Source organism: Pseudophryne corroboree, chromosome 7 (assembly GCF_028390025.1).
Source record: "Pseudophryne corroboree isolate aPseCor3 chromosome 7, aPseCor3.hap2, whole genome shotgun sequence".
Lineage (NCBI taxonomy): Eukaryota > Metazoa > Chordata > Amphibia > Anura > Myobatrachidae > Pseudophryne > Pseudophryne corroboree.
The window spans coordinates 13,418,173-13,446,167 of record NC_086450.1 but is presented as its reverse complement, the minus strand read 5'-3'; the positions used below and the strand labels follow the sequence as shown (position 1 = coordinate 13,446,167).

Here is a 27,995-nt window from a genome sequence, read left to right as displayed (position 1 = left end):
TATTAGGGTCAGAGGTTAGAGTAGAGTTATTGGTTTGGTTAGGATTAAGGGTGAGGGTTGGGGTATTAGTGTAATTAGGATTAAGGTATTAGTGTTAGAGGTTAGGATTAAGGATGAGGTTTGGGGTATTAGTGTCAGGATATTCATGTTAGGGTATAAGTGTTACGATTTAGGGTGAGGATATTTATGTTAGGGGTTAGGATTAAGGGTTATGGACAGATGCATACAGCCAGGTCACAGAGGTCAAGGTGGGAAGAGTGTCCAGGGTGGATTGCAGGGGCCATAGGGGAAAGCATATCTATGTGCAAATGTCATGGAGCATCAGATATAGTTTTAACTTATTATTATTCTTTTCCTCTGTGTAGTTTACCATCTGCATCCTCCGTAAAGGAGAGGTATGTATATCATTATAACTGGTCATATTATGGAATATAGAAAAAGCTACAGCTACTGTAACAATACGTCACGTTTAAAATGTTGCCCTTAAAAATGAAAATCAGCCCCCCTCACAGATTATGTGCAGTGTGCTAGAATGAACATTCCCCCACATACAGCAGACCTCAGCACATGTCACCGCTAGCAGCTAATCTAGCAGCCTCACATCTGGCTCTGCTTAGCAGCATTACAATGTATTGGTAGAAATTATGGGACTAATTTATCAGCAGTTAAAAGACCAACTGCTGATAATTTGGAGTCTCACTGGTGATCAGGGATTTTATTTCCAGAATACAAAAAACCTCTCTGCTGTAAAATAGCATATTTTAGCTGCATGTAGTTATTGCTACACCATTACTATACCAGTACATTTACTAGCAGGATATAAAGTACGTAGCAGCAAAGTGAGGATCATAAATGCTCCGTGACCGTCTAGTACAGGCATGTCCAAACTGCGGCCCTCCAGCCGTTCTAAAACTACATATCCCAGCATGCCCTGACAGTTTTGCTGTCAGAGAATGCTAAAGCTGTGTCAGTGCATGCTGGGATGTGTAGTTTCTTAACAGCTGGAGGGCCGCAGTTTGGACATGCCTGGTCTAGTATAAGGTGCAAAGGTCACAAAGACATAATTGCCATTGGTGACTGTCAGTAATTCAGCATGAAGAGCCAGTGGTGGCGCGCCAAGTGCGCGAAGTGAGTAGTAACCCGGATTATAATCCCTTCTCATTTCCGCATTATTCTATTGTAAGGGCTAATTTACATTGAAGTGGTGGTGACTGGAGCATTACCAGAGATTTCACCCTGAGTAATAGAACCTAGAAAAGGAGACATGAATGAGGGATCAGGAATCTCTGACAATGCTTCAAAGTGACTGTTTCTTGGCCTGTGATGGTATCTAAATGCTCATTCTTTCCCATTGTAGATACTTCTGCTGCTGTATTACAGCACGCAGAAATTACGGCCCATAAGGTAAGTACACAGGAGGCTCACAGGGGTAGGTCACATTATAGGACAGTGGGGTACTGGAGCTCGATACCACAGCACCACAGTAGTGTCAGGGACGTTGTAAAGTTGGTGCCATCTCAGATTGTCTTTAGGGATAATTACACAGTGAGACAGAATAATGGGGTCTGCGGTCTGCAGCGTCACTTTTCTTCCCAGTCCCCTTACTAAGAATGATAACTACACCAGTTCATTCCAACGTTACACATACAGCAAAACTATATTCGTGACTTACACGTCATCTATCTACAACATCACACTTCTCCTCCCCCATTCCCCATGTTACTGGAGATAAGAATGTATTCAGTAATAATCACTGGCGGATTTCCCACTAGGGACCTCAGGCCTGCTGGGAACGGCACAACAGGCCGCGACCCCCCTCACATGTCATTTTTTCATTGGCAGAGGCAGTCTGGGGACCGGGGATCACTGTGTCTGGACCTAGTACAAGCTAGCCACCTGACAGTCATTTTCTTGTTTCCTTAGGCCCCCCCCCTTTTTCCTGCCCTCCTCCTATTTCCTCCCCATCACTCCCTGCCCTCTTCTTTCCACCCCTCTCTAAACTCAGTCCCACCCCACCTACCTGCATCTGCAGACCCCCCCTCTCCCCCATGATGGTTCCTCTCTCCTGCTCTCTCCCTTCATATCTCCAAACATACCCACGTAGGGGATTTGGAGCTATGAGGGGAGAGAGCAGGAAAAGGGAACCAACATCCCCCTCCTGGTTCCTCTTTCCTGCTCTCTCCCTTCACATCTCCAAACTTCCCCACATAGGGGATATTGAGCTGTGAGGGGAGAGACCAGGAAAAGGGAACCAACCCCCTCTCCCCTACTCCAATTCAACTCCAGCAGAAGAACACTGAAAGAGGGAAGAGCCAGACCTCATACTGCCCTTCCATGCACAGACAGCGGGAGCTGCGGTACCAGCGGACCCTGCACCTCCACAATGAAGGTAAGTCACTTACTGTACGTTACACTTATGATGTCTTAATAAGGGCCCTCATTCCGAGTTGTTCGCTCGCTAGCTGCTTTTAGCAGCATTGCACACGCTAAGCCGCCGCCTACTGGGAGTGTATCTTAGCTTTGCAGAATAGCGAACGAAAGATTAGCAGAATTGCGAATAGACACTTCTTAGCAGTTTCTGAGTAGCTCCACACTTACTCGGCATCTGCGATCAGTTCAGTCAGTTTCGTTCCTGATTTGACGTCAAAAACACACCCAGCGTTCGTCCAGACACTCCCCCATTTCTCCAGCCACTCCCGCGTTTTTCCCAGAAACGGCAGCGTTTTTTCGCACACACCCATAAAACGTCCAGTTTCCGCCCAGAAACACCCACTTCCTGTCAATCTCACTCCGATCACAAGAACGAAGAAATTTCTTCGTTAAGCCGTGAGTAAAATACCAAACTTATTAGCAAATTTACTTGGCGCAGACGCACTGCAAACATTGCGCATGCGCATTAGCGACTTATCGCTCCGTTGCGAAAAAAAAATAACGAGCGAACAACTCGGAATGAGGGCCAATGTGTAGTAATATATATTAGAAATGACGAGCACTGGAGGTTACGCAGTCATCAGGGTGACATTTAGAATGCCGACACTATAATGCTGACATCCATGATGTCAACGTGGTCATAATGTTGACATTCAACATGTTGACTGACAGAATGTCGACCCATGAATTTAGGGTTAGGTTGCAGCTGGGGTTAGGCTGCAGTTAGGGTTAAGCTGCAGCTGGGGTTATGGTGCAATCAGACTGATGATCCCCAATTTTGGGGTTTGATACATAAATTCATACATACACCTATGTATAATTGGGAGAGGGGTGCAGCGTAGCATGTGCGCGCCCCGGCCACCATGATTCCATGCGTCACCTCTAGGCGGCAGTGCTGTAATACTTATCAGGGGCCACATGTGCCGGGTTACGGATGATCTCCCTGTCTGTAATGGGCAGTGGTGGTGAGGGATGGAGGAGCTGTCAGTGTGTGTGTCCCTTACACCTGTGCTAAGGTGTCCCTACTACTACCCCTATTCCAATGCCTCCTACTAATACTGCTGTGCCTCCTACTACTACCCCTACCCAGTGCCTCCTACTAATACTGCTGTGCCTCCTACTACTACCCCTACCCAGTGCCTCCTACTAATACTGCTGTGCCTCCTACTACTACCCCTACCCAGTGCCTCCTACTACTAATACTGCTGTGCCTCCTACTACTACCCCTACCCAGTGCCTCCTACTAATACTGCTGTGCCTCCTACTACTACCCTTACCCAGTGCCTCCTACTAATACTGATGTGCCTCCTACTACCCCTACCCAGTGCCTCCTAATACTGCTGTGCCTCCTACTACTACCTCTACCCAGTGCCTCCTACTAATACTGCTGTGCCTCCTACTACTACCCCTACCCAGTGCCTCCTACTAATACTGCTGTGCCTCCTACTACTACCCCTACCCAGTGCCTCCTACTAATACTGCTGTGCCTCCTACTACTACCCCTACCCAGTGCCTCCTACTAATACTCCTGTGCCTCCTACTACTACCCCTACCCAGTGCCTCCTACTAATACTGCTGTGCCTCCTCCTACTACCCCTACCCAGTGCCTCCTACTAATACTGCTGTGCCTCCTACTACTACCTCTACCCAGTGCCTCCTACTACTAATACTGCTGTGCCTCCTACTACTAGTACTGCTGTGCCTCCTCCTACTACCCCTACCCAGTGCCTCCTACTAATACTGCTGTGCCTCCTACTACTACCCCTACCCAGTGCCTCCTACTACTAATACTGCTGTGCCTCCTACTACTAATACTGCTGTGCCTCCTACTACTAATACTGCTGTGCCTCCTACTACTAATACTGCTGTGCCTCCTACTACTAATACTGCTGTGCCTAGGGGCTTCCTGACTCCTAAATCCCCCACTGGTAATGATTCTGCTTCCACATATGCTATGTATATCACAGTAACAGGCCTTTATTACCACTAATTACAGGTCACCATCACCAGAGACAATACGCCACCTGCAGCAATGATTACATGAATTTGGGGAGCGGCAGTGGCGTGCATGGCGTAGGACGCAAAGGATAATCCTAATATTAATAATACTGTTGTGGTGACAATAAAACCTTTGAATCATCCTGAGTCTTCATTCTGTGGTTACCCTGAGACTCCTGCTTACCTGCACCTGATGTCCTTCTGCTGAACTCTGACCTCTGTGTGCTCCCATGATCCTCCGCTCTGCACTGGGGTCCGCCACGCTTCCAGATGCTAAGCCGCCATTACTCTGCTCTCCTGTCTGTGGCCCCGCCGTCTGGTGGAGCTTCTATTCCTGGTTCTGGATTACTCCCAGCTGCCTGTCCCCTTCCTGCTGAATGCTCCTACAATGAGGACCCTCTGTCGTGCTCTCCGGACTACTACCATCTTCAAAGCCTCCTGCAGATTGCGGTGTTGCTCCAGGCGCCGAAGCTGCTCACAGGTACTGCAGTCCGAGGAACTGAAAACAGAAGAGGTAGTGATTTACATGATAATGGCTTTGACTGAAATTGTAAACATTGATGATCATCTTCCAGATGAAGATAGTAACTATGGAGATCCTAGGTGATGTTTATTGAGGAGCTACAAAAGACCAGAAAACACAATTCATGCTCCCTCACCACCACCTAGTGGACACTGCTGAAACAACAGTCTGTGACATTGTCAGATTATTCCCTCTAATATGGAACTATTTCATTTCTCTCACCTCATTTATTAAACAATGAAATGTATATAACAGGATAAAACAACATCTACTGCAGCATATACACCATACTCGGCTACTTGTGAAAGAGCATGTCAGGGAGCCATCCACGAGGAACACAGCGTCTGCTTCTTTCTTCTCCGCTGCAATAACACAAGGAAGGCAGGATTATTAGTGTTGTGTGGCAGCTGCACTTGTACAAGCATAGTGTAATACTGGTGAGGGAGGCACAGGGCATTTATAGCCCATGCCCAGGCTCCTCTCTGACGGAGAGCCGGGTATGAGAATCATCATCATCATATATACATGGCACCACAGAGGGTTCATAGCGTTGTACAAGGGGGCACACATAAACACATTGCAAAATAAAAGCATAATGGAGCATAAGTACAACACACAACAACAACCATGGCATAAGCACACAGCATTACTATAACAGAGCAGACTGGGTAAGACAAGTATCAAGGGCTGCTGGTTGGCGGATCATACAATGGTACCCAGCACCCAAAGTATGGGCGAGCAAATAGGGTCAGAGGTGCAGAAAGAGAAACAGGCAAAGGAGCAGAGCACAGCTGCCAATGTTAGTGCTGGAGGGAGAACGCCATACTGGTTGGCATGCTATATATATGGCCTGATTAAGCTGTGTGTGGGTGTGATGCTGGGGTTTGTGTTCTCCTCAGTATTCCTCATACGCATTGTCTGTGTTAGGGTCTCCTGCTCTGTGCTGCCACGTCGTCATGGCAACCGGGAGACAAGTGCTAGCGGAGTAACCTGAGCGTAGCTGATACTCCGGTTCGGGTCTTTTGCTGTGCAGTGGTTACAGGCTCTGTGCACGGCAGGGGATCCGGTGCTGGTTTTTGTGCTCACAGTCTGTGAGGTCTGAGTGGGGCGTGGACAGCACCTGCTATATAAACCCTCTTCTCAGGTTAGGCAGATGCTGCTGAATCTTTGTTGGTTAGTCAGTTCCTGAAAGCTAGCTAGTACTGTGTAAACTTTGTATTTGTTTGTTGCTTACTGCAAATAGGCCTTGGGATTTGGTATTACACTCTGCCAATCCAGACCTAGCAGTAAGACTGGAGTCAGTCGTTTAACCTGCTGGGGTTCTTTTGCTACTCTGTGAACCTAGCAAGTTTGCGGCTGTATTCTCAGACTTGCCTGCCAAAATCCTTTCTCACTGTGCAAGGTGTTCAGGTGTCAGTTTACTGGCAGTAAGCTGAACCAGTGCACTGCAAGTGAGGACTAGGATTGTGGAGACTCTCCTTGTGTCTATTATTCCATCTCTGACCAAGGAGTTTACTGCCACACCCGTTGGTAACCCTTTAGGGTTTTGCTGTTGCCCTTAGCAACAGCATTTCGGGTTCTCTACGTATTAAATCACTACATCTTGTTTCTTTCCATCTGAGCATTCCTAATACTAGGGAGACACCCAGTTTCTTAGCCTTTGGGCTTCTCTGTTCACTTTGTGTTTATTTTGTTACCCTATCACCTTCTGTGTATGTAATGTCATATTCCCCAGTCTGTCTGTGAGTTCATTTGTTTTGCATCCCTCACCGTTCAGACACCAGTACATTCCTGCTGGCACTGGTGTGCATAACATATTCAGCAGCCTAATACTCCTGTTGAAATTTTGTGGGAATATGGAGCATACCCCTCAAAATACTTTAAACAGGTGGTCGATCAGGTGCAGGTCCTGACTCGACAATTTAATGATTTGTCCATTAAAATGCACACCTCGCAGGCCGCTGGCGGAGCTCCCGCAGCAGCAGTACCTTCAGGGGTTAAGGAGCCGAAAGTAAATCTCCTGGATCGTTTTTCTGGAGATCGCTCGCAGTTCTTTTGTTTCAAGGAGAGCTGCAAGCTATATTTCCAGCTTAGGCCTCAGTCTTCTGGGTCGGAGATTCAGCGGATGGGCATAGTGATTTCCTTGCTACAAGGAGACCCACAGGTCTGGGCATATGGGTTGCAGACTGACTGTCCATCGCTTAAAAGTGTTGATGCTTTTTTTACGGCACTGGGCATGTTGTATGATGACCCTGACAAGACGGCCTCAGCCGAGGCTCAGATTTCGATCCTTAAGCAAGGGCGAAGGCCAGTTGAGGTTTATTGTACGGAGTTTCGGAGGTTGGCCCATGATACCCAGTGGAATGACCCAGCCCTGAGACACCAGTACCGAAGAGGTCTTTCTAACCAGATAAAAGACCAACTGGTACAATATATCCCTTGCCTGATAGCTTGGATCAGCTCATGCAGTTATCCATTCGGGTGGATAGACGGCTTAGAGAGCGCAGGCTTGAAAGGGAGACCGAGGTTTCCTTCTTTCCCAAGGGAACCTCAGACTCTGAGGAATTTTCCGAGGAGCCTATGCAGATTGGGGCTACCCGCCTCTCCTCGCATGAGAAGACGCGGAGGAGACAGCAGGGGTTATGTTTGTACTGTGGGAATAAAGGTCATGTGGTAGTATCATGCCCAGAAAAGCCGGAAAACTTCAGGGCCTGAGGGTGATGGGAAATATCCTGTCAGGCCAGAAGTCAGAATTTCCCAAGAAGACTTTTATCATTCCGGTGACCTTGAAGATCCTCGGTCAAACTGTCAAGACTGAGGCCTTTGTGGACAGTGGGGCCGACGGGGTTTTTATGGACCGCCAATTCGCCCTGAAACACTCTGTTCCCTTAGTACCCTTGGCATCGGAAATTGAGATTTGTGGGTTAAACGGGGAACCATTATCCCAGGGTAAAATTACCTCTTGCACTAGCCAGATTTCTTTGTTTATTGGAGCCACACACTCTGAAAAATTGTCCTTTTATGTGACTGTCTGTACTTTTGCCCCATTGGTGTTGGGGTTACCCTGGTTTAGGGCCCACAATCCTCAATTTGACTGGGTCTCTGGGGAGATTCTTAGTTGGGGTACTGATTGTTTCAGGAGTTGCTTGAGCCTTCCAGTCAGGCTTTCGCAGCTAAGTTTGCCAGGATTGCCAGGATGTTATGCAGATTTTGCGGACGTGTTCTCCAAAAGAGCTGCAGAGGTACTACCTCCCCATCGCCCCTATGACTGTGCCATTGATTTGTTGCCGAATGCTAAGCTTCCCAAGAGCAGGTTGTACTCCCTGTCACGTCCTGAGACTCAGGCTATGGCAGAGTACATTCAGGAGAACTTGGCTAAGGGATTTATCAGACCTTCACAGTCTCCAGTTGGGTCGGGGCTCTTCTTCGTGGGTAAAAAGGACGGTTCGTTGCGACCCTGCATCGACTTCAGGGAATTGAACCGTATCACGATTAAAAACTCATACCCACTGCCTCTCATTTCGGTCTTGTTTGACCAGCTTCGTACTGCCACCATTTTTTCTAAGATTGACCTATGCGGTGCGTACAATCTAATCCGAATAAGAGAGGGGGATGAATGGAAGACTGCCTTTAATACCCACTCAGGGCATTATGAATATTTGGTGATGCCTTTTGGGCTCTGTAATGCCCCGGCAGTCTTCCAGGACTTCATGAACGATGTGCTCAGGGAATATTTGGATAGATTCTTAGTTGTATACTTAGATGACATCCTAATCTTCTCCCATTCCCTGGAGGAACATCGGAAGCATGTACGCTTAGTCCTCCAGAAACTCAGAGACCCCCGGCTTGGGGCGAAGCTGGAGAAGTGCGAATTTGAAGTTCAGCAAATCGCATTTCTAGGATATATTATCTCCCCAGAAGGTTTCCAAATGGAGGGTTCCAAGGTACAGGCAGTCCTGGATTGGGTGCAGCCCACTAGTTTGAAGGCGCTTCAGCGTTTTCTTGGCTTTGCAAATTTTTATAGACGATTTATCGCTGGATTTTCGTCTATAGTGGCGCCCTTGGTGGCACTCACTAAGAAAGGGGCGGATGTTGCTCACTGGTCTTGTGAGGCCAAAGCGGCTTTTGCCCGTCTCAAAAGGGCATTTGTCTCGGCCAAGGTGCTGCGACACCCAGATCCAGAGCGTCCTTTTGTGGTGGAGGTGGATGCCTCTGAGATGGGTATTGGGGCAGTGCTCTCTCAGATGGGGGTGTCTGATAATCGCCTTCATACCTGTGCTTACTTTTCCCGTAAATTTTCGCCTGCCGAGATGAATTATGACGTGGGTAACCGGGAATTGTTGGCTATTAAGGATGCACTCGAGGAGTGGAGACACTGGCTTGAGGGGGCTAAGTTTGTGGTCTCAATTCTCACCGACCATTAGAATTTGGCATATTTAGAGTCAGCGAAGCGCCTCAATGCCAGGCAGGCACGATGGGCTTTGTTTTTTGCTCGCTTTAATTTTTTGATAACATATCGCCCTGGGTCAAAAAACATCAAGGCTGATGCGCTCTCGCAGAGTTTTGCTCCAATCCAGGAGACCACCGAGGAGCCATTGCCCATTGTTTCCCCATCATGTATTAAAGTGGGCATTACCCAGGACCACTTGTCATTAGTCCTTAGAGCACAGGAGCAGGCTCCTCCAGACCTTCCGGTAGGTCTTTTGTTTGTGCCTCCTAGGTTAAGACAGCGAGTGTTCCTGGAATTCCATGCCAAGAAGTCGGCAGGTCACCCGGGTATTGCCAGAACTCGGGAGTTGCTATCTAGGGCGGTGTGGTGGCCCTCGGTGGCTAGGGATGTGGATCAGTGGGTTCGGGCATGTGACATCTGTGCCCGAAATAAGACTCCTAGAGGGGTTCCTGTTGGCCCATTACATCCACTCTCTATTCCATCTAAGCCATGGACCCACATTTCAATGGATTTTGTGGTGGACTTGCCCAAATCCTCGGGGATGACAGCCATCTGGGTTGTCGTTGACAGGTTTTCGAAGATGGCGCACTTCGTTCCATTGGTTGGGCTGCCATCGGCCAGACGCCTGTCTGAATTATTTATGCTGCATGTTGTGCGCCTCCACGGGTTGCCACTTGATGTGGTCTCTGACCGCGGATCCCAGTTTGTGGCCAAATTCTGGAGGGCATTTTGTTCCGATCTCCAGATTTCTGTCAGCTTGTCGTCAGGCTACCATCCGCAGTCTAATGGGCAGACTGAAAGGGTGAACCAGTCCTTGGAGCAGTTCCTCAGGTGTTATGTCTCCAAGTGTCAGACTGACTGGGTTGCTCATCTGTCCATGGCGGAGTTTGCCTATAACAACGCGGCTCACTCTGCTACAGGGATCTCTCCCTTCCTTTGTGTGTATCCTAAGGCCAATTCTTTTGACCCCCTGGACTCCACGCCTGGTGGTTCCTCTGTGGTTTCGGTCCTTAGAGGTATTTGGAGGAAAGTGAAGAAAGCCCTTGTGTCTGTGTCATTAGTGACCAAAAGGGTTTTTGATAAGCGGAAAAGACCCTGCAGCTTCAAATTAGGAGACTTCGTCTGGTTGTCTACCAAGAATTTGAAGTTGAGACAGCCATCTCATAAGTTAGGCCCCCGGTTCATCGGTCCTTATAAGATCACTAGGGTTATCAATCCGGTGGCATTTCAGTTAGATCTACCCCGTTCTTTGGGTATCAATAAAACATTTCATTGTTCCCTTTTAAAACGGGCGATTAGTAATCCTTCTTCCAGTGGAAGACCTTCCCCTCTTCTGATACGTGGCCAGAGGGAGTTTGTTGTTGAAAGGATTCTTGACTCCAAGATGGTTCGGGGTCGGCTGTCATTTTTGGTGCACTGGAAGGGGTATGGCCCGGAGGAGCGGTCGTGGGTGCGCAGTTGTGATCTTCATGCCCCCAGACTGTTACGCTCTTTCTTCTCGCAGTTCCCCGATAAACCCGGTGGTAGGGGTTCTTTAACCCCTCGTCAGAGGGGGGGTACTGTTAGGGTCTCCTGCTCTGTGCTGCCACGTCGTCATGGCAACCGGGAGACAAGTGCTAGCGGAGTAACCTGAGCGTAGCTGATACTCCGGTTCGGGTCTTTTGCTGTGCAGTGGTTACAGGCTCTGTGCACGGCAAGGGATCCGGTGCTGGTTTTTGTGCTCACAGTCTGTGAGGTCTGAGTGGGGCGTGGACAGCACCTGCTATATAAACCCTCTTCTCAGGTTAGGCAGATGCTGCTGAATCTTTGTTGGTTAGTCAGTTCCTGAAAGCTAGCTAGTACTGTGTAAACTTTGTATTTGTTTGTTGCTTACTGCAAATAGGCCTTGGGATTTGGTATTACACTCTGCCAATCCAGACCTAGCAGTAAGACTGGAGTCAGTCGTTTAACCTGCTGGGGTTCTTTTGCTACTCTGTGAACCTAGCAAGTTTGCGGCTGTATTCTCAGACTTGCCTGCCAAAATCCTTTCTCACTGTGCAAGGTGTTCAGGTGTCAGTTTAGTGGCAGTAAACTGAACCAGTGCACTGCAAGTGAGGACTAGGATTGTGGAGACTCTCCTTGTGTCTATTATTCCATCTCTGACCAAGGAGTTTACTGCCACACCCGTTGGTAACCCTTTAGGGTTTTGCTGTTGCCCTTAGCAACAGCATTTCGGGTTCTCTACGTATTAAGGCCCTCATTCCGAGTTGTTCGCTCGGTATTTTTCATCGCATCGCAGTGAAAATCCGCTTAGTACGCATGCGCAAAGTTCGCACTGCGACTGCGCCAAGTAACTTTACTATGAAGAAAGTATTTTTACTCACGGCTTTTTCTTCGCTCCGGCGAACGTAATGTGATTGACAGGAAATGGGTGTTACTGGGCGGAAACACGGCGTTTCAGGGGCGTGTGGCTGAAAACGCTACCGTTTCCGGAAAAAACGCAGGAGTGGCCGGAGAAACGGTGGGAGTGCCTGGGCGAACGCTGGGTGTGTTTGTGACGTCAACCAGGAACGACAAGCACTGAACTGATCGCACAGGCAGAGTAAGTCTGGAGCTACTCTGAAACTGCTAAGTAGTTAGTAATCGCAATATTGCGAATACATCGGTCGCAATTTTAAGAAGCTAAGATTCACTCCCAGTAGGCGGCGGCTTAGCGTGTGTAACTCTGCTAAATTCGCCTTGCGACCGATCAACTCGGAATGAGGGCCTAAATCACTACATCTTGCTTCTTTCCATCTGAGCATTCCTAATACTAGGGAGACACCCAGTTTCTTAGCCTTTGGGCTTCTCTGTTCACTTTGTGTTTATTTTGTTACCCTATCACCTTCTGTGTATGTAATGTCATATTCCCCAGTCTGTCTGTGAGTTCATTTGTTTTGCATCCCTCACCGTTCAGACACCAGTACATTCCTGCTGGCACTGGTGTGCATAACAGTCTGGTAGCTGTGTGTGGGTGTGATGCTGGGGTTTGTGTTGTCCTCAGTATTCCTCATACGCGTTGTCTGGTAGCTGTGTGTGGGTGTGATGCTGGGGCTTGTGGTGTCCTCAGTATTCCTCATACACACTGTCTGGTAGCTGTGTGTGGGTGTGATGCTGGGGCTTGTGTTCTCAGTATTCCTCATACGCATTGTCTGGTAGCTGTGTGTGGGTGTGATGTTGGGGCTTGTGGTGTCCTCAGTATTCCTCATACGCATTGTCTGGTAGCTGTGTGCGGGTGTGGTGCTGGGGCTTGTGCCCTCGGTATTCCTCATACGCATTGTCTGGTAGCTGTGTGTGGTGTGATGCTGGGGCTTGTGTTCTCCTCGGTATTCCTCATACGCATTGTCTGGTAGCTGTGTGTGGGTGTGATGCTGGGGCTTGTGTTCTCCTCAGTATTCCTCATACTCATTGTCTGGTAGCTGTGTGTGGGTGTGATGCTGGGGCTTGTGGTGTCCTCAGTATTCCTCATACGCATTGTCTGGTAGCTGTGTGTGGGTGTGATGCTGGGGCTTGTGTTCTCCTCAGTATTCCTCATACTCTTTGTCTGGTAGCTGTGTGTGGCTGTGATGCTGGGGCTTGTGGTGTCCTCAGTATTCCTCATACGCATTGTCTGGTAGCTGTGTGTGGGTGTGATGCTGGGGCTTGTGTTCTCCTCAGTATTCCTCATACGCATTGTCTGGTAGCTGTGTGTGGGTGTGATGTTGGGGCTTGTGGTGTTCTCAGTATTCCTCATACGCATTGTCTGGTAGCAGTGTATGGGTGTGATGCTGGGGCTTGTGTTCTCCTCTGTATTCCTCATACGCATTGTCTGGTAGCTGTGTGTGGGTGTGATGTTGGGGCTTGTGGTGTCCTCAGTATTCCTCATACGCATTGTATGGTAGCTGTGTGTGGGTGTGATGTTGAGGCTTGTTGTGTCCTCAGTATTCTTCATACGCATTGTCTGGTAGCTGTGTGTTGGTGTGATGCTGGGGCTTGTGTTGTCCTCAGTATTCCTCATACACATTGTTTGGTAGCTGTGTGTGGGTGTGATGCTGGGGCTTGTGTTGTCCTCGGTATTCCTCATATGCATTGTCTGGTAGCTGTGTGTGGGTGTGATGTTGGGGCTTGTGTTGTCCTCGGTATTCCTCATACGCATTGTCTGGTAGCTGTGTGCGAGTGTGATGCTGGGGCTTGTGTTCTCCTCAGTATTCCTCATACGCATTGTCTGGTAGCTGTGTGTGGGTGTGATGCTGGTGATTGTGTTGACCTCAGTATTCCTCATACGCATTGTCTGGTAGCTGTGTGTGGGTGTGATGCTGGGGCTTGTGTTTTCCTCAGTATTCCTCATACGCATTGTCTCGTAGCTGTGTGTGGGTGTGATGTTGGGGCTTGTGGTGTCCTCAGTATTCCTCATACGCATTGTCTGGCAGCTGTGTGTGGGTGTGATGCTGGGACTTGGGGTGTCCTCAGTGTCACAACTGAGGGCCTGAGCTGACGGGAGGCAGCCTCAGTTGTAGGGGCTGAGATGTACCGGAACCTGGGAGGTTGTATCAGACCCCTGGACATGTAAGTAACATGAATAATAACTGCCCGAAGGCGTGACCACGACAACTTGGATAAAAGTCAATGATGTTTATTATGACAACTCCGCAACACAGCAGCAGTAAAAGAAAACGTAAAAGTCAGCAAAGAATAAATACAGTTCCTGGGTACTACAGGATGGCAGGAGCCACAGGGCACTGGTAGTGTGAGATAGTTCTTATGATCTTCTAGATGGAAAGTCCTTACCAGGCCCGACTGTAGCAATGGAGATAACCCAGGATTGTGCCAGCTGGTGTTCCAGGAAAAGCTGGGTTGCTGAAGATAAAACAGCTGCTGTGGATACTGGCTGGAACCAGACTGTTGTTAGCACGGAGTGGATACTGGCTGGAACCAGTTAAATAATAAATGAACTTGGGAGCGATGAAATATGAACTGAAATGTAGAACTTGAGAGCGGAGAAATAATAATACCGGTGGAGAGTGGTAAAGTGTAGAAAGGACACCGGCCCTTTAAGGGAAGCTGTACTCTGCTGGAAGCTGAGCTGGAAGCAGGTAAAGTTGTAGCTGGAAACAGATGAATCCACAATGGATTGGAGAGTCAGGCTACACCGCAGGTGGAATGCTGGTGCGGGTCTCTATGGTGGAAGTCTTGAGACAGGAGCTGGAACCTGGAAGACAATCACAGGAGAGAGACAAACAGGAACTAGGTTTGACAACCAAAGCACTGACGCCTTCCTTGCTCAGGCACAGTGTATTTATACCTGCAGCAAGGAAGGGATTGGCTAGGCAATTATGCAGATTATCAATACTGAGAACAGATTGGTGGAAATGATCAGCTGACAGAATCCAAGATGGCTGCGCCCATGCAGACACTTGGAGGGAAGTTTGGTTTGTAATCCATGTGGTAATGAAAACAGTAATGGCGGCGCCGGCCACCGGAGACAGGAGGCGCCAGGCTGACAGATGCACATCCAACCACGCGGACACAGCGGAGGCCGCGGCTGACGTAATCGCCACTCAGACACTCTGCATGCAGAAGTTCAGGGACGGCGGCGGAGGCCGCGGGAGACGCCATGCCAGGTGTAATATGGCGTTTACTGTGACAGCGTCCCAGAGTGACAGGAGAGGATACAGGAATGTACACATCAGGATAACAGATGGGATCCGGTCCTGGAGCGCTGAGCCAGCCTTAGGAGGCATCTGATGGGTAAGAAATGGCGTCCAGATACCCGGATCGTGACAGCACCCCCCCCTTTAGGAGTGGCCCCAGGACACTTCTTTGGCTTTTGAGGAAACTTGGAATGGAATCTCCGGACCAAGGCAGGAGCATGGACATCAGAAGCATTGGTCCAAGAAAGTTCCTCAGGACCATAACCCTTCCAGTCAATAAGATATTGTAGTTGACCGTAACGGTGACGTGAGTCCAGGATCTTGGCCACTTCATACTCAAGGCCTCGTTGAGTTTGGACTTTCGGAGTTGGAGGCAGTGAGGAATGAAACCGATTCAAGATCAGCGGTTTCAACAGGGAAACATGGAATGTCCTGGGTATTTTTAAGAAGGGAGGCAACTGGAGTCTGTAAGCAACAGGATTGATGACTTGTTCAATCTTGAAAGGACCGATATAGCGAGGTGCAAACTTCATACTGGGAACTCTTAACCTCAAATTCTTCGTGGATAACCATACCCGATCACCCACCTTGAGAGCAGGAACTGCTCGACGCTTCTTATCCGCAAACTTCTTGTACCTGAACGATGCCTTGAGCAGAGCTGATCGTACGCTCTTCCAGATATTGGCAAACTGATGCAAGGTGATATCCACTGCGGGAACAGAAGTTGCTGGAAGCGGTTGGAACTCAGGGACTTTAGGGTGGAATCCAAAGTTAGTGAAGAATGGTGTTGAAGCAGATGAAGAATGATACTGGTTGTTATGACAGAACTCGGCCCAGGGAAGTAATTGAACCCAGTCATCTTGAGAGGAGGACACATAGATGCGGAGGAAGGCCTCCAAGTCCTGATTCACCCTCTCGGTTTGACCATTGGTCTGAGGATGGTAAGCCGTGGAAAACTTTAGCTTGACTTGGAGGACTTGACATAAACTTCGCCAGAATTTGGCTGTGAATTGAACTCCTCGATCTGAGATAATTTCTTCAGGAAGACCGTGGAGTCGGAAGATCTCTTGTATGAATACTTGAGCCAACTTGGAAGCTGACGGAAGACCGGTGAGAGGAATGAAGTGTGCCATCTTGGTGAACCGGTCAACTACCACCCAGATGGTATTGAACTTGTTGCACATGGGTAAGTCTGTAATGAAATCCATCGACAAGTGGGTCCATGGTCGACGGGGAACGGATAGTGGAACCAGTTGCCCCGCAGGCGACTGGCGGGATACTTTATGTTGGGCACACTTTGGGCAAGATGCAATAAACTCCAAGACGTCCTTTTTCAGAGTTGGCCACCAATAGGACCTAGAGATAAACTCCAGGGTTTTTTGGATACCTGTATGTCCGGCAAAACGGGAAGCATGGGCATAAAATGCATGAGCTTCTTCCTTAGCATCGGCTTCACAAAACTTTTCCCTGATGGGGGCGTAGAGTCCATCCCTACCGTGGAGAATGCCAACGGATTTATAATAGGATGCTTGTCTGAAGACTCTGACTCATTTTCTTGCTCCCATGAGCGGGAAAGGGCATCGGCCTTGCGATTCTGAGAGCCCGGACAGAACTGGAGTTTAAAGTCGAACCTAGAAAAGAAAAGTGCCCATCTGGCCTGACGAGGGTTGAGACATTGTGCGCCCTTCAGGTATAAAAGGTTCTTGTGGTCTGTAAGTATGGTGATTGAATGAGAAGCTCCCTCCAACAGATACCTCCACTCTTCTAGAGCGAGCTTGATGGCTAGCAACTCCTGGTCGCCAATGGCATAGTTGCGCTCAGCTGGGGAGAACTTCCGGGAGAAGAAACTGCAAGGGTGTAAATGGCCATCTTTAGCCCTCTGAGATAACACCGCTCCTACTCCAACGGAGGAGGCATCCACCTCTAAGATGAAAGGAGAGTCGATGTCAGGCTGTTTCAGAACAGGCGCAGAGATGAACCTTTGTTTTAAAAGATGAAATGCTTGCATGGCTTCTTCAGACCACTTGGACGGGTTAGCACCCTTCTTAGTGAAAGCAGTAATAGGCGCCACAATGGTGGAAAAGTCTCGTATAAACTTTCGGTAATAGTTGGCGAACCCTAAGAACCTCTGGACCCCTTTGAGGGTTAAGGGTACCGGCCAATTTTGGATTGCTTGTAGTTTCTCAGGATCCATCTCTAGTCCGGAACCGGACACAATGTACCCTAGAAACGGAATGGACTTGACTTCAAAGACGCATTTTTCTAATTTGCAATAGAGATGATTGACACGGAGACGGGACAGAACCTCTTTAACCCAAAAACGATGTTCCTCTAAATCGTTGGCAAAAATGAGGATATCGTCTAGATAGACCACGACATGACGGTATAGAATGTCTCTGAAGATCTCATTGACAAAATGCTGGAAGACAGCTGGAGCATTGCTCAATCCGAAGGGCATGACGAGGTACTCATAATGTCCGTCACGGGTGTTAAAGGCGGTCTTCCACTCGTCACCCTCACGGATCCGGATGAGATTGTATGCACCTCGCAAGTCCAGCTTTGTAAAGATGGTAGCTCCGCTAACTCTGTCAAAGAGCTCAGTAATCAGGGGTAAAGGATAACGGTTCTTGATGGTAATGTTGTTCAAACCTCTGTAGTCGATGCACGGCCGCAGACCACCATCTTTCTTTTTTACAAAAAAGAAGCCTGCGCCGGCTGGAGAAGAAGAAGGTCGAATGAACCCCTTTGCTAGGTTCTCTTTAATATATTCCTCCATAGAATGCGTCTCAGGCAGAGACAACGGATAAGTTCGGCCTCGAGGTGGAACCTTCCCTGGAACGAGATCAATCGGACAGTCCCATTCTCTATGAGGAGGAAGGATATCAGCAGAAGCTTTACTGAACACATCCGTGAAATCTTGATATGGAGGAGGTGGAACATCAGACGACCTGGGGGAGGAAGAACAGACAGGCAATACTTTAAACAAACATGTCTCAGCACAGGAGGAACCCCATGCCAGGATTTGCGTAGTCGTCCAATCAATTGTAGGATTGTGAAGACGGAGCCATGGAAGGCCCAGGACCACAGGATGTGTGGCTCTTGGAATCACTAAAAAAGAAATAAGTTCGGAATGAAGAACTCCCACTCTCAGACGAACTGGTAGAGTCCTTAAAGAAATAACTGCATCAAAAATTTTGCTGCCATCCACGGCAGTTAAAGAAATGGACGAAGGAAGTCTCTCGGTGGGTAGGGACCACCGTTTAACATAGGCTTCGGTAATAAAGTTCCCAGCTGCTCCGGAATCAAGGAGGGCAATGACGTTCCGATAACGTTGAGCAACTTGAAGCGAGACTGGGAGATTACAATCTTGAGGAGATGGAGAGGAGATCATTACTCCTAGCCGGCCCTCTCCTTGGCGAGCTAGGATTTGGAGTTTCCCGGACGTTTGGGACAGGCATTAATGGTGTGAGACGGAGCTGCACAATAGAGACAGAGAAACTCGGAGAGACGTCTTCGGCGCTCAGCAGGAGTTAAACGGGAACGGCCAAGTTGCATGGGCTCATCTTTAGATGGTGACAGTTGACGAGGAGGAGGAGCAGAAGATTTTGGAGCAGATGATCTTCCACGCTCAGTTGCTCTCTCTCTGAAACGTAAATCAACTTTCGTGCAGAGTGAGATTAGCTCATCTAACTTAGAAGGTAAGTCTCTGGTAGCTAACTCATCTTTAATACGCTCAGATAAGCCATGCCAGAATGCAGCATACAGGGCCTCGTCGTTCCATGCCAGTTCGGATGCCAGGATCTGGAACTGTATCAGATATTGTCCTACAGTACGTGACCCCTGGCGTAAACGGAGAATCTCGGATGAAGCTGAGGTTACCCGGCCTGGCTCGTCGAAGATGCGCCTGAATGTTGACACGAAGGCAGTGTAGGAAGATAGCAGGGTGTCGGACCTCTCCCATAACGGTGATGCCCAATCAAGGGCTGAGCCACTGAGAAGAGAAATAATGTAGGCAATTTTTGTACGGTCACTGGGAAAATTGCCAGGTTGTAGCTCAAACTGAATCTCACACTGGTTGAGAAATCCCCTGCAGAATCTTGGAGATCCGTCAAATTTTGCTGGCGTTGGAAGATGAAGACGTGGAGCAGAAATGGGTAAGGTGGGTGGGGTTATAGCTGGAGTCACTGTGGTTGACGCACCAGACGCGCCTGATCCACGGAGAGTTGTCTGAATCCCATCCAGCCGAGTAGAGAGATCCTGGAGACAGCGGATGATGTGGCCCTGTGCAGCCTCCTGATGTTCTAGTCGGGCTGCCAGTTCTTGCATCGGCCTGGCCGCTTGATCCTGGTCTCCGGCTGGATTCATTAGGTCAGTGCTTACTGTCACAACTGAGGGCCTGAGCTGACGGGAGGCAGCCTCAGTTGTAGGGGCTGAGATGTACCGGAACCTGGGAGGTTGTATCAGACCCCTGGACATGTAAGTAACATGAATAATAACTGCCCGAAGGCGTGACCACGACAACTTGGATAAAAGTCAATGATGTTTATTATGACAACTCCGCAACACAGCAGCAGTAAAAGAAAACGTAAAAGTCAGCAAAGAATAAATACAGTTCCTGGGTACTACAGGATGGCAGGAGCCACAGGGCACTGGTAGTGTGAGATAGTTCTTATGATCTTCTAGATGGAAAGTCCTTACCAGGCCCGACTGTAGCAATGGAGATAACCCAGGATTGTGCCAGCTGGTGTTCCAGGAAAAGCTGGGTTGCTGAAGATAAAACAGCTGCTGTGGATACTGGCTGGAACCAGACTGTTGTTAGCACGGAGTGGATACTGGCTGGAACCAGTTAAATAATAAATGAACTTGGGAGCGATGAAATATGAACTGAAATGTAGAACTTGAGAGCGGAGAAATAATAATACCGGTGGAGAGTGGTAAAGTGTAGAAAGGACACCGGCCCTTTAAGGGAAGCTGTACTCTGCTGGAAGCTGAGCTGGAAGCAGGTAAAGTTGTAGCTGGAAACAGATGAATCCACAATGGATTGGAGAGTCAGGCTACACCGCAGGTGGAATGCTGGTGCGGGTCTCTATGGTGGAAGTCTTGAGACAGGAGCTGGAACCTGGAAGACAATCACAGGAGAGAGACAAACAGGAACTAGGTTTGACAACCAAAGCACTGACGCCTTCCTTGCTCAGGCACAGTGTATTTATACCTGCAGCAAGGAAGGGATTGGCTAGGCAATTATGCAGATTATCAATACTGAGAACAGATTGGTGGAAATGATCAGCTGACAGAATCCAAGATGGCTGCGCCCATGCAGACACTTGGAGGGAAGTTTGGTTTGTAATCCATGTGGTAATGAAAACAGTAATGGCGGCGCCGGCCACCGGAGACAGGAGGCGCCAGGCTGACAGATGCACATCCAACCACGCGGACACAGCGGAGGCCGCGGCTGACGTAATCGCCACTCAGACACTCTGCATGCAGAAGTTCAGGGACGGCGGCGGAGGCCGCGGGAGACGCCATGCCAGGTGTAATATGGCGTTTACTGTGACAGCGTCCCAGAGTGACAGGAGAGGATACAGGAATGTACACATCAGGATAACAGATGGGATCCGGTCCTGGAGCGCTGAGCCAGCCTTAGGAGGCATCTGATGGGTAAGAAATGGCGTCCAGATACCCGGATCGTGACACTCAGTATTCCTCATACGCATTGTCTGGTAGCTGTGTGTGGGTGTGATGCTGGGGCTTGTGTTGTCCTCAGTCTTCCTCATACGCATTGTCTGGTAGCTGTGTGTTGGTGTGATGCTGGGGCGTGTGTTGTCCTCAGTATTCCTCATACGCATTGTCTGGTAGCTGTGTGTGGGTGTGATGCTGGGACTTGTGGTGTCCTCACTATTCCTCATACGCATTGTCTGGTAGCTGTGTGTGGGTGTGATGTTGGGGCTTGTGGTGTCCTCAGTATTCCTCATACACATTGTCTGGTAGCTGTGTGTTGGTGTGATGCTGGGGCGTGTGTTGTCCTCAGTATTCCTCATATACATTGTCTGGTAGCTGTGTGTGGGTGTGATGTTGGGGCTTGTGGTGTCCTCAGTATTCCTCATACGCATTGTCTGGTAGCTGTGTGTGGGTGTGATGTTGGGGCTTGTGGTGTCCTCAGTATTCCTCATACGCATTGTCTGGCAGCTGTGTGTGGGTGTGATGCTGGGGCTTGTGTTCTCCTCAGTATCCCTCATACGCATTGTCTGGTAGCTGTGTGTGGGTGTGATGTTGGTGATTGTGTTGTCCTCAGTATTCCTCATACGCATTGTCTGGTAGCTGTGTGTGGGTGATGCTGGGGAGGGTGCTGTCCTCAGTATTCCTCATATACATTGTCTGGTAGCTGTGTGTGGGTGTGATGTTGGGGCTTGTGGTGTCCTCAGTATTCCTCATACGCATTGTCTGGTAGCTGTGTGTGTGGGTGTGATGCTGGGGATTGTGGTGTCCTCAGTATTCCTCATACGCATTGTCTGGTAGCTGTGTGTGGGTGTGATGCTGGGGCTTGTGTTCTCCTCAGTATTCCTCATACGCATTGTCTGGCAGCTGTGTGTGGGTGTGATGCTGGGAATTGTGTTCTCCTCAGTATTCCTCATACGCATTGTCTGGTAGCTGTGTGTGGGTGTGATGCTGGGGCTTGTGTTCTCCTCAGTATTCCACATACGCATTGTCTGGCAGCTGTGTGTGGGTGTGATGCTGGGGCTTGTGTTCTCCTCAGTATTCCTCATACGCATTGTCTGGTAGCTGTGTGTGGGTGTGATGTTGGGGCTTGTGGTGTCCTCAGTATTCCTCATACGCATTGTCTGGTAGCTGTGTGTGTGGGTGTGATGCTGGGGATTGTGGTGTCCTCAGTATTCCTCATACGCATTGTCTGGTAGCTGTGTGTGTGGGTGTGATGCTGGGGATTGTGGTGTCCTCAGTATTCCTCATACGCATTGTCTGGTAGCTGTGTGTGGGTGTGATGCTGGGGCTTGTGTTCTCCTCAGTATTCCTCATACGCATTGTCTGGTAGCTGTGTGTGGGTGTGATGTTGGGGCTTGTGGTGTCCTCAGTATTCCTCATACGCACTGTCTGGTAGCTGTGTGTGTGAGTGTGATGCTGGAGCTTGTGTTGTCCTCAGTATTAATCATACGCAGTGTCTGGTAGCTGTGTGTTGGTGTGATGTTGGGGATTGTGTTGTGTCCTCAGTATTCCTCATACGCAGAGTCTGGTAGCTGTGTGTGGGTGTGATGCTGGGGCTTGTGGTGTCCTCAGTATTCCTCATACGCATTGTCTGGTAGCTGTGGGTGTGATGCTGTGGCTTGTGGTGTCCTCAGTATTCCTCATACGCATTGTCTCGTAGCTGTGTGTGGGTGTGATGTTGGGGCTTGTGGTGTCCTCAGTATTATTCATACGCATTGTCTGGTAGCTGTGTGTGGGTGTGATGCTGGGGCTTGTGTTCTCCTCAGTATTCCTCTTACGCATTGTCTGGTAGCTGTGTGTGGGTGTGATGTTGGGGCTTGTGTTGTCCTCAGTATTCCTCATACGCATTGTCTGGTAGCTGTGTGTGGGTGTGATGCTGGGGCTTGTGTTGTCCTCAGTATTCCTCATACGCATTGTCTGGTAGCTGTGTGTGGGTGTGATGCTGGGGCTTGTGTTGTCCTCGGTATTCCTCATACGCATTGTCTGGTAGCTGTGTGTGGTGTCTGGTAGCTGTGTGTGTGGGTGTGACGCTGGGGCTTGTGTTGTCCTCAGTATTCCTCATATGTATTGTCTGGTAGCTGTGTGTGGGTGTGATGCTGGGGATTGTGTTGGCCTCAGTATTCCTCATACGCATTGTCTGGTAGCTGTGTGTGGGTGTGATGTTGGGGCTTGTGGTGTCCTCAGTATTCCTCATACGCATTGTCTGGTAGCTGTGTGTGGGTGTGATGCTGGGGATTGTGGTGTCCTCAGTATTCCTCATACGCATTGTCTGGTAGCTGTGTGTGGGTGTGATGCTGGGGCTTGTGTTGTCCTCGGTATTCCTTGTACGCATTGTCTGGTAGCTGTGTGTGGGTGTGATGTTGGGGCTTGTGGTGTCCTCAGTATTCCTCATACGCATTGTCTGGTAGCTGTGTGTGGGTGTGATGCTGGGGATTGTGGTGTCCTCAGTATTCCTCATACGCATTGTCTGGTAGCTGTGTGTGGGTGTGATGTTGGGGCTTGTGTTCTCCTCGGTATTCCTCATACGCATTGTCTGGTAGCTGTGTGTGGGTGTGATGCTGGGGCTTGTGTTCTCCTCAGTATTACTCATACGCATTGTCTGGTAGCTGTGTGTTGGTGTGATGCTGGGGCTTGTGTTCTCCTCAGTTTTCCTCATACGCATTGTCTGGTAGCTGTGTGTGGGTGTGATGCTGGGGCTTGTGGTGTCCTCAGTATTCCTCATACGCATTGTCTGGTAGCTGTGTGTGGGTGTGATGTTGTGGCTTGTGGTGTCCTCAGTATTCCTCATACACATTGTCTGGTAGCTGTGTGTGGGTGTGATGCTGGGGCTTGTGTTCTCCTCAGTATTACTCATACGCATTGTCTGGTAGCTGTGTGTTGGTGTGATGCTGGGGCTTGTGTTCTCCTCAGTTTTCCTCATACGCATTGTCTGGTAGCTGTGTGTGGGTGTGATGCTGGGGCTTGTGGTGTCCTCAGTATTCCTCATACACATTGTCTGGTAGCTGTGTGTGGGTGTGATGCTGGAACTTGTGGTGTCCTCTGTATTCCTCATACGCATCATCTGATAGCTGTGTGTGGGTGTGATGCTGGGGCTTGTGTTGTCCTCGGTATTCCTCATACGCACTGTCTGGTAGCTGTGTGTGGGTGTGATGCTGGGGCTTGTGGTGTCCACAGTATTCCTCATACACATTGTCTGGTAGCTGTGTGTGGGTGTGATGCTGGGACTTGTGGTGTCCTCTGTATTCCTCGTACGCATCATCTGATAGCTGTGTGTGGGTGTGATGCTGGGGCTTGTGGTGTCCTCAGTATTGCTCATACGCATTGTCTGGTAGCTGTGTGTGGGTGTGTTGCTGGGGCTTGTGGTGTCCTCATTATTCCTCATACGCATCGTCTGGTAGCTGTGTGTGGGTGTGATGCTGGGGCTTGTGTTCTCCTCAGTATTCCTCATACACATTGTCTGGTAGCTGTGTGTGGGTATGATGTTGGGGCTTGTGTTGTCCTCGGTATTCCTCATACGCATTGTCTGGTAGTTGTGTGTGGGTGTGATGCTGGGGCTTGTGTTGTCCTCGGTATTCCTCATACGCAGTGTCTGGTAGCCGTGTGTGGGTGTGATGCTGGGGCTTGTGGTGTCCTCAGTATTACTCATACGCATTGTCTGGTAGCCGTGTGCGGGTGTGATGCTGGGGCTTGTGGTGTCCTCAGTATTCCTCATACACACTGTCTGGTAGCTGTGTGTGGGTGTGATGCTGGGGCTTGTGTTCTCAGTATTCCTCATACGCATTGTCTGGTAGCTGTGTGTGGGTGTGATGTTGGGGCTTGTGGTGTCCTCAGTATTCCTCATACGCATTGTCTGGTAGCTGTGTGCGGGTGTGGTGCTGGGGCTTGTGCCCTCGGTATTCCTCATACGCATTTTCTGGTAGCTGTGTGTGGTGTGATGCTGGGGCTTGTGTTCTCCTCGGTATTCCACATACGCATTGTCTGGTAGCTGTGTGTGGGTGTGATGCTGGGGCTTGTGTTCTCCTCAGTATTCCTCATACTCATTGTCTGGTAGCTGTGTGTGGGTGTGATGCTGGGGCTTGTGGTGTCCTCAGTATTCCTCATACGCATTGTCTGGTAGCTGTGTGCGGGTGTGGTGCTGGGGCTTGTGCCCTCGGTATTCCTCATACGCATTGTCTGGTAGCTGTGTGTGGTGTGATGCTGGGGCTTGTGTTCTCCTCGGTATTCCACATACGCATTGTCTGGTAGCTGTGTGTGGGTGTGATGCTGGGGCTTGTGTTCTCCTCAGTATTCCTCATACTCATTGTCTGGTAGCTGTGTGTGGGTGTGATGCTGGGGCTTGTGGTGTCCTCAGTATTCCTCATACGCATTGTCTGGTAGCTGTGTGTGGGTGTGATGCTGGGGCTTGTGTTCTCCTCAGTATTCCTCATACTCATTGTCTGGTAGCTGTGTGTGGCTGTGATGCTGGGGCTTGTGGTGTCCTCAGTATTCCTCATACGCATTGTCTGGTAGCTGTGTGTGGGTGTGATGCTGGGGCTTGTGTTCTCCTCAGTATTCCTCATACGCATTGTCTGGTAGCTGTGTGTGGGTGTGATGTTGGGGCTTGTGGTGTTCTCAGTATTCCTCATACGCATTGTCTGGTAGCAGTGTATGGGTGTGATGCTGGGGCTTGTGTTCTCCTCTGTATTCCTCATACGCATTGTCTGGTAGCTGTGTGTGGGTTTGATGTTGGGGCTTGTGGTGTCCTCAGTATTCCTCATACGCATTGTATGGTAGCTGTGTGTGGGTGTGATGTTGAGGCTTGTTGTGTCCTCAGTATTCTTCATACGCATTGTCTGGTAGCTGTGTGTTGGTGTGATGCTGGGGCTTGTGTTGTCCTCAGTATTCCTCATACACATTGTTTGGTAGCTGTGTGTGGGTGTGATGCTGGGGCTTGTGTTGTCCTCGGTATTCCTCATATGCATTGTCTGGTAGCTGTGTGTGGGTGTGATGTTGGGGCTTGTGTTGTCCTCGGTATTCCTCATACGCATTTGTCTGGTAGCTGTGTGTGAGTGTGATGCTGGGGCTTGTGTTCTCCTCAGTATTCCTCATACGCATTGTCTGGTAGCTGTGTGTGGGTGTGATGCTGGTGATTGTGTTGACCTCAGTATTCCTCATACGCATTGTCTGGTAGCTGTGTGTGGGTGTGATGCTGGGGCTTGTGTTTTCCTCAGTATTCCTCATACGCATTGTCTGGTAGCTGTGTGTGGGTGTGATGCTGGGACTTGGGGTGTCCTCAGTATTCCTCATACGCATTGTCTGGTAGCTGTGTGTGGGTGTGATGCTGGGGCTTGTGTTGTCCTCAGTCTTCCTCATACGCATTGTCTGGTAGCTGTGTGTTGGTGTGATGCTGGGGCGTGTGTTATCCTCAGTATTCCTCATATACATTGTCTGGTAGCTGTGTGTGGGTGTGATGTTGGGGCTTGTGGTGTCCTCAGTATTCCTCATACGCATTGTCTGGTAGCTGTGTGTGGGTGTGATGTTGGGGCTTGTGGTGTCCTCAGTATTCCTCATACGCATTGTCTGGCAGCTGTGTGTGGGTGTGATGCTGGGGCGTGTGTTCTCCTCAGTATCCCTCATACGCATTGTCTGGTAGCTGTGTGTGGGTGTGATGTTGGTGATTGTGTTGTCCTCAGTATTCCTCATACGCATTGTCTGGTAGCTGTGTGTGGGTGATGCTGGGGAGTGTGCTGTCCTCAGTATTCCTCATATACATTGTCTGGTAGCTGTGTGTGGGTGTGATGTTGGGGCCTGTGGTGTCCTCAGTATTCCTCATACGCATTGTCTGGTAGCTGTGTGTGTGGGTGTGATGCTGGGGATTGTGGTGTCCTCAGTATTCCTCATACGCATTGTCTGGTAGCTGTGTGTGGGTGTGATGCTGGGGCTTGTGTTCTCCTCAGTATTCCTCATACGCATTGTCTGGCAGCTGTGTGTGGGTGTGATGCTGGGGCTTGTGTTCTCCTCAGTATTCCTCATACGCATTGTCTGGTAGCTGTGTGTGGGTGTGATGCTGGGGCTTGTGTTCTCCTCAGTATTCCTCATACGCATTGTCTGGCAGCTGTGTGTGGGTGTGATGCTGGGGCTTGTGTTCTCCTCAGTATTCCTCATACGCATTGTCTGGTAGCTGTGTGTGGGTGTGATGTTGGGGCTTGTGGTGTCCTCAGTATTCCTCATACGCATTGTCTGGTAGCTGTGTGTGTGGGTGTGATGCTGGGGATTGTGGTGTCCTCAGTATTCCTCATACGCATTGTCTGGTAGCTGTGTGTGTGGGTGTGATGCTGGGGATTGTGGTGTCCTCAGTATTCCTCATACGCATTGTCTGGTAGCTGTGTGTGGGTGTGATGTTGGGGCTTGTGGTGTCCTCAGTATTCCTCATACGCATTGTCTGGTAGCTGTGTGTGTGAGTGTGATGCTGGAGCTTGTGTTGTCCTCAGTATTAATCATACGCAGTGTCTGGTAGCTGTGTGTTGGTGTGATGTTGGGGATTGTGTTGTGTCCTCAATATTCCTCATACGCAGTGTCTGGTAGCTGTGTGTGGGTGTGATGCTGGGGCTTGTGGTGTCCTCAGTATTCCTCATACGCAGTGTCTGGTAGCTGTGTGTGGGTGTGATGCTGGGGCTTGTGTTCTCCTCAGTATTCCTCATACGCATTGTCTGGTAGTTGTGTGTGGGTGTGATGCTGGGGTTTGTGTTCTCCTCAGTATTCCTCATACGCATTGTCTGGTAGCTGTGTGTGGGTGTGATGTTGGGGCTTGTGTTGTCCTCAGTATTCCTCATACGCATTGTCTGGTAGCTGTGTGTGGGTGTGATGCTGGGGCTTGTGTTGTCCTCAGTATTCCTCATACGCATTGTCTGGTAGCTGTGTGTGGGTGTGATGCTGGGGCTTGTGTTGTCCTCGGTATTCCTCATACGCATTGTCTGGTAGCTGTGTGTGGTGTCTGGTAGCTGTGTGTGTGGGTGTGACGCTGGGGCTTGTGTTGTCCTCAGTATTCCTCATATGTATTGTCTGGTAGCTGTGTGTGGGTGTGATGCTGGGGATTGTGTTGGCCTCAGTATTCCTCATACGCATTGTCTGGTAGCTGTGTGTGGGTGTGATGTTGGGGCTTGTGGTGTCCTCAGTATTCCTCATACGCATTGTCTGGTAGCTGTGTGTGGGTGTGATGCTGGGGATTGTGGTGTCCTCAGTATTCCTC

At 49.5% G+C, this 27,995-nt stretch overlaps 1 long non-coding RNA gene across 3 annotated transcripts in view; it reads right to left on the bottom strand.

The window, feature by feature from the left end:
• The window catches only part of LOC134944127 (uncharacterized), a 153,435-nt gene that overhangs the window by 91,048 nt on the left and 34,392 nt on the right, over positions 1-27,995 (bottom strand). For 2 of the 3 annotated variants that reach the window (XR_010181849.1, XR_010181852.1), the window contains exon 2: positions 4,613-5,313. This is a non-coding gene — a long non-coding RNA (uncharacterized LOC134944127). The remainder of the gene's footprint in view (positions 1-4,612; positions 5,314-27,995) is intronic. The other variant, XR_010181851.1, reaches the window with a different exon arrangement.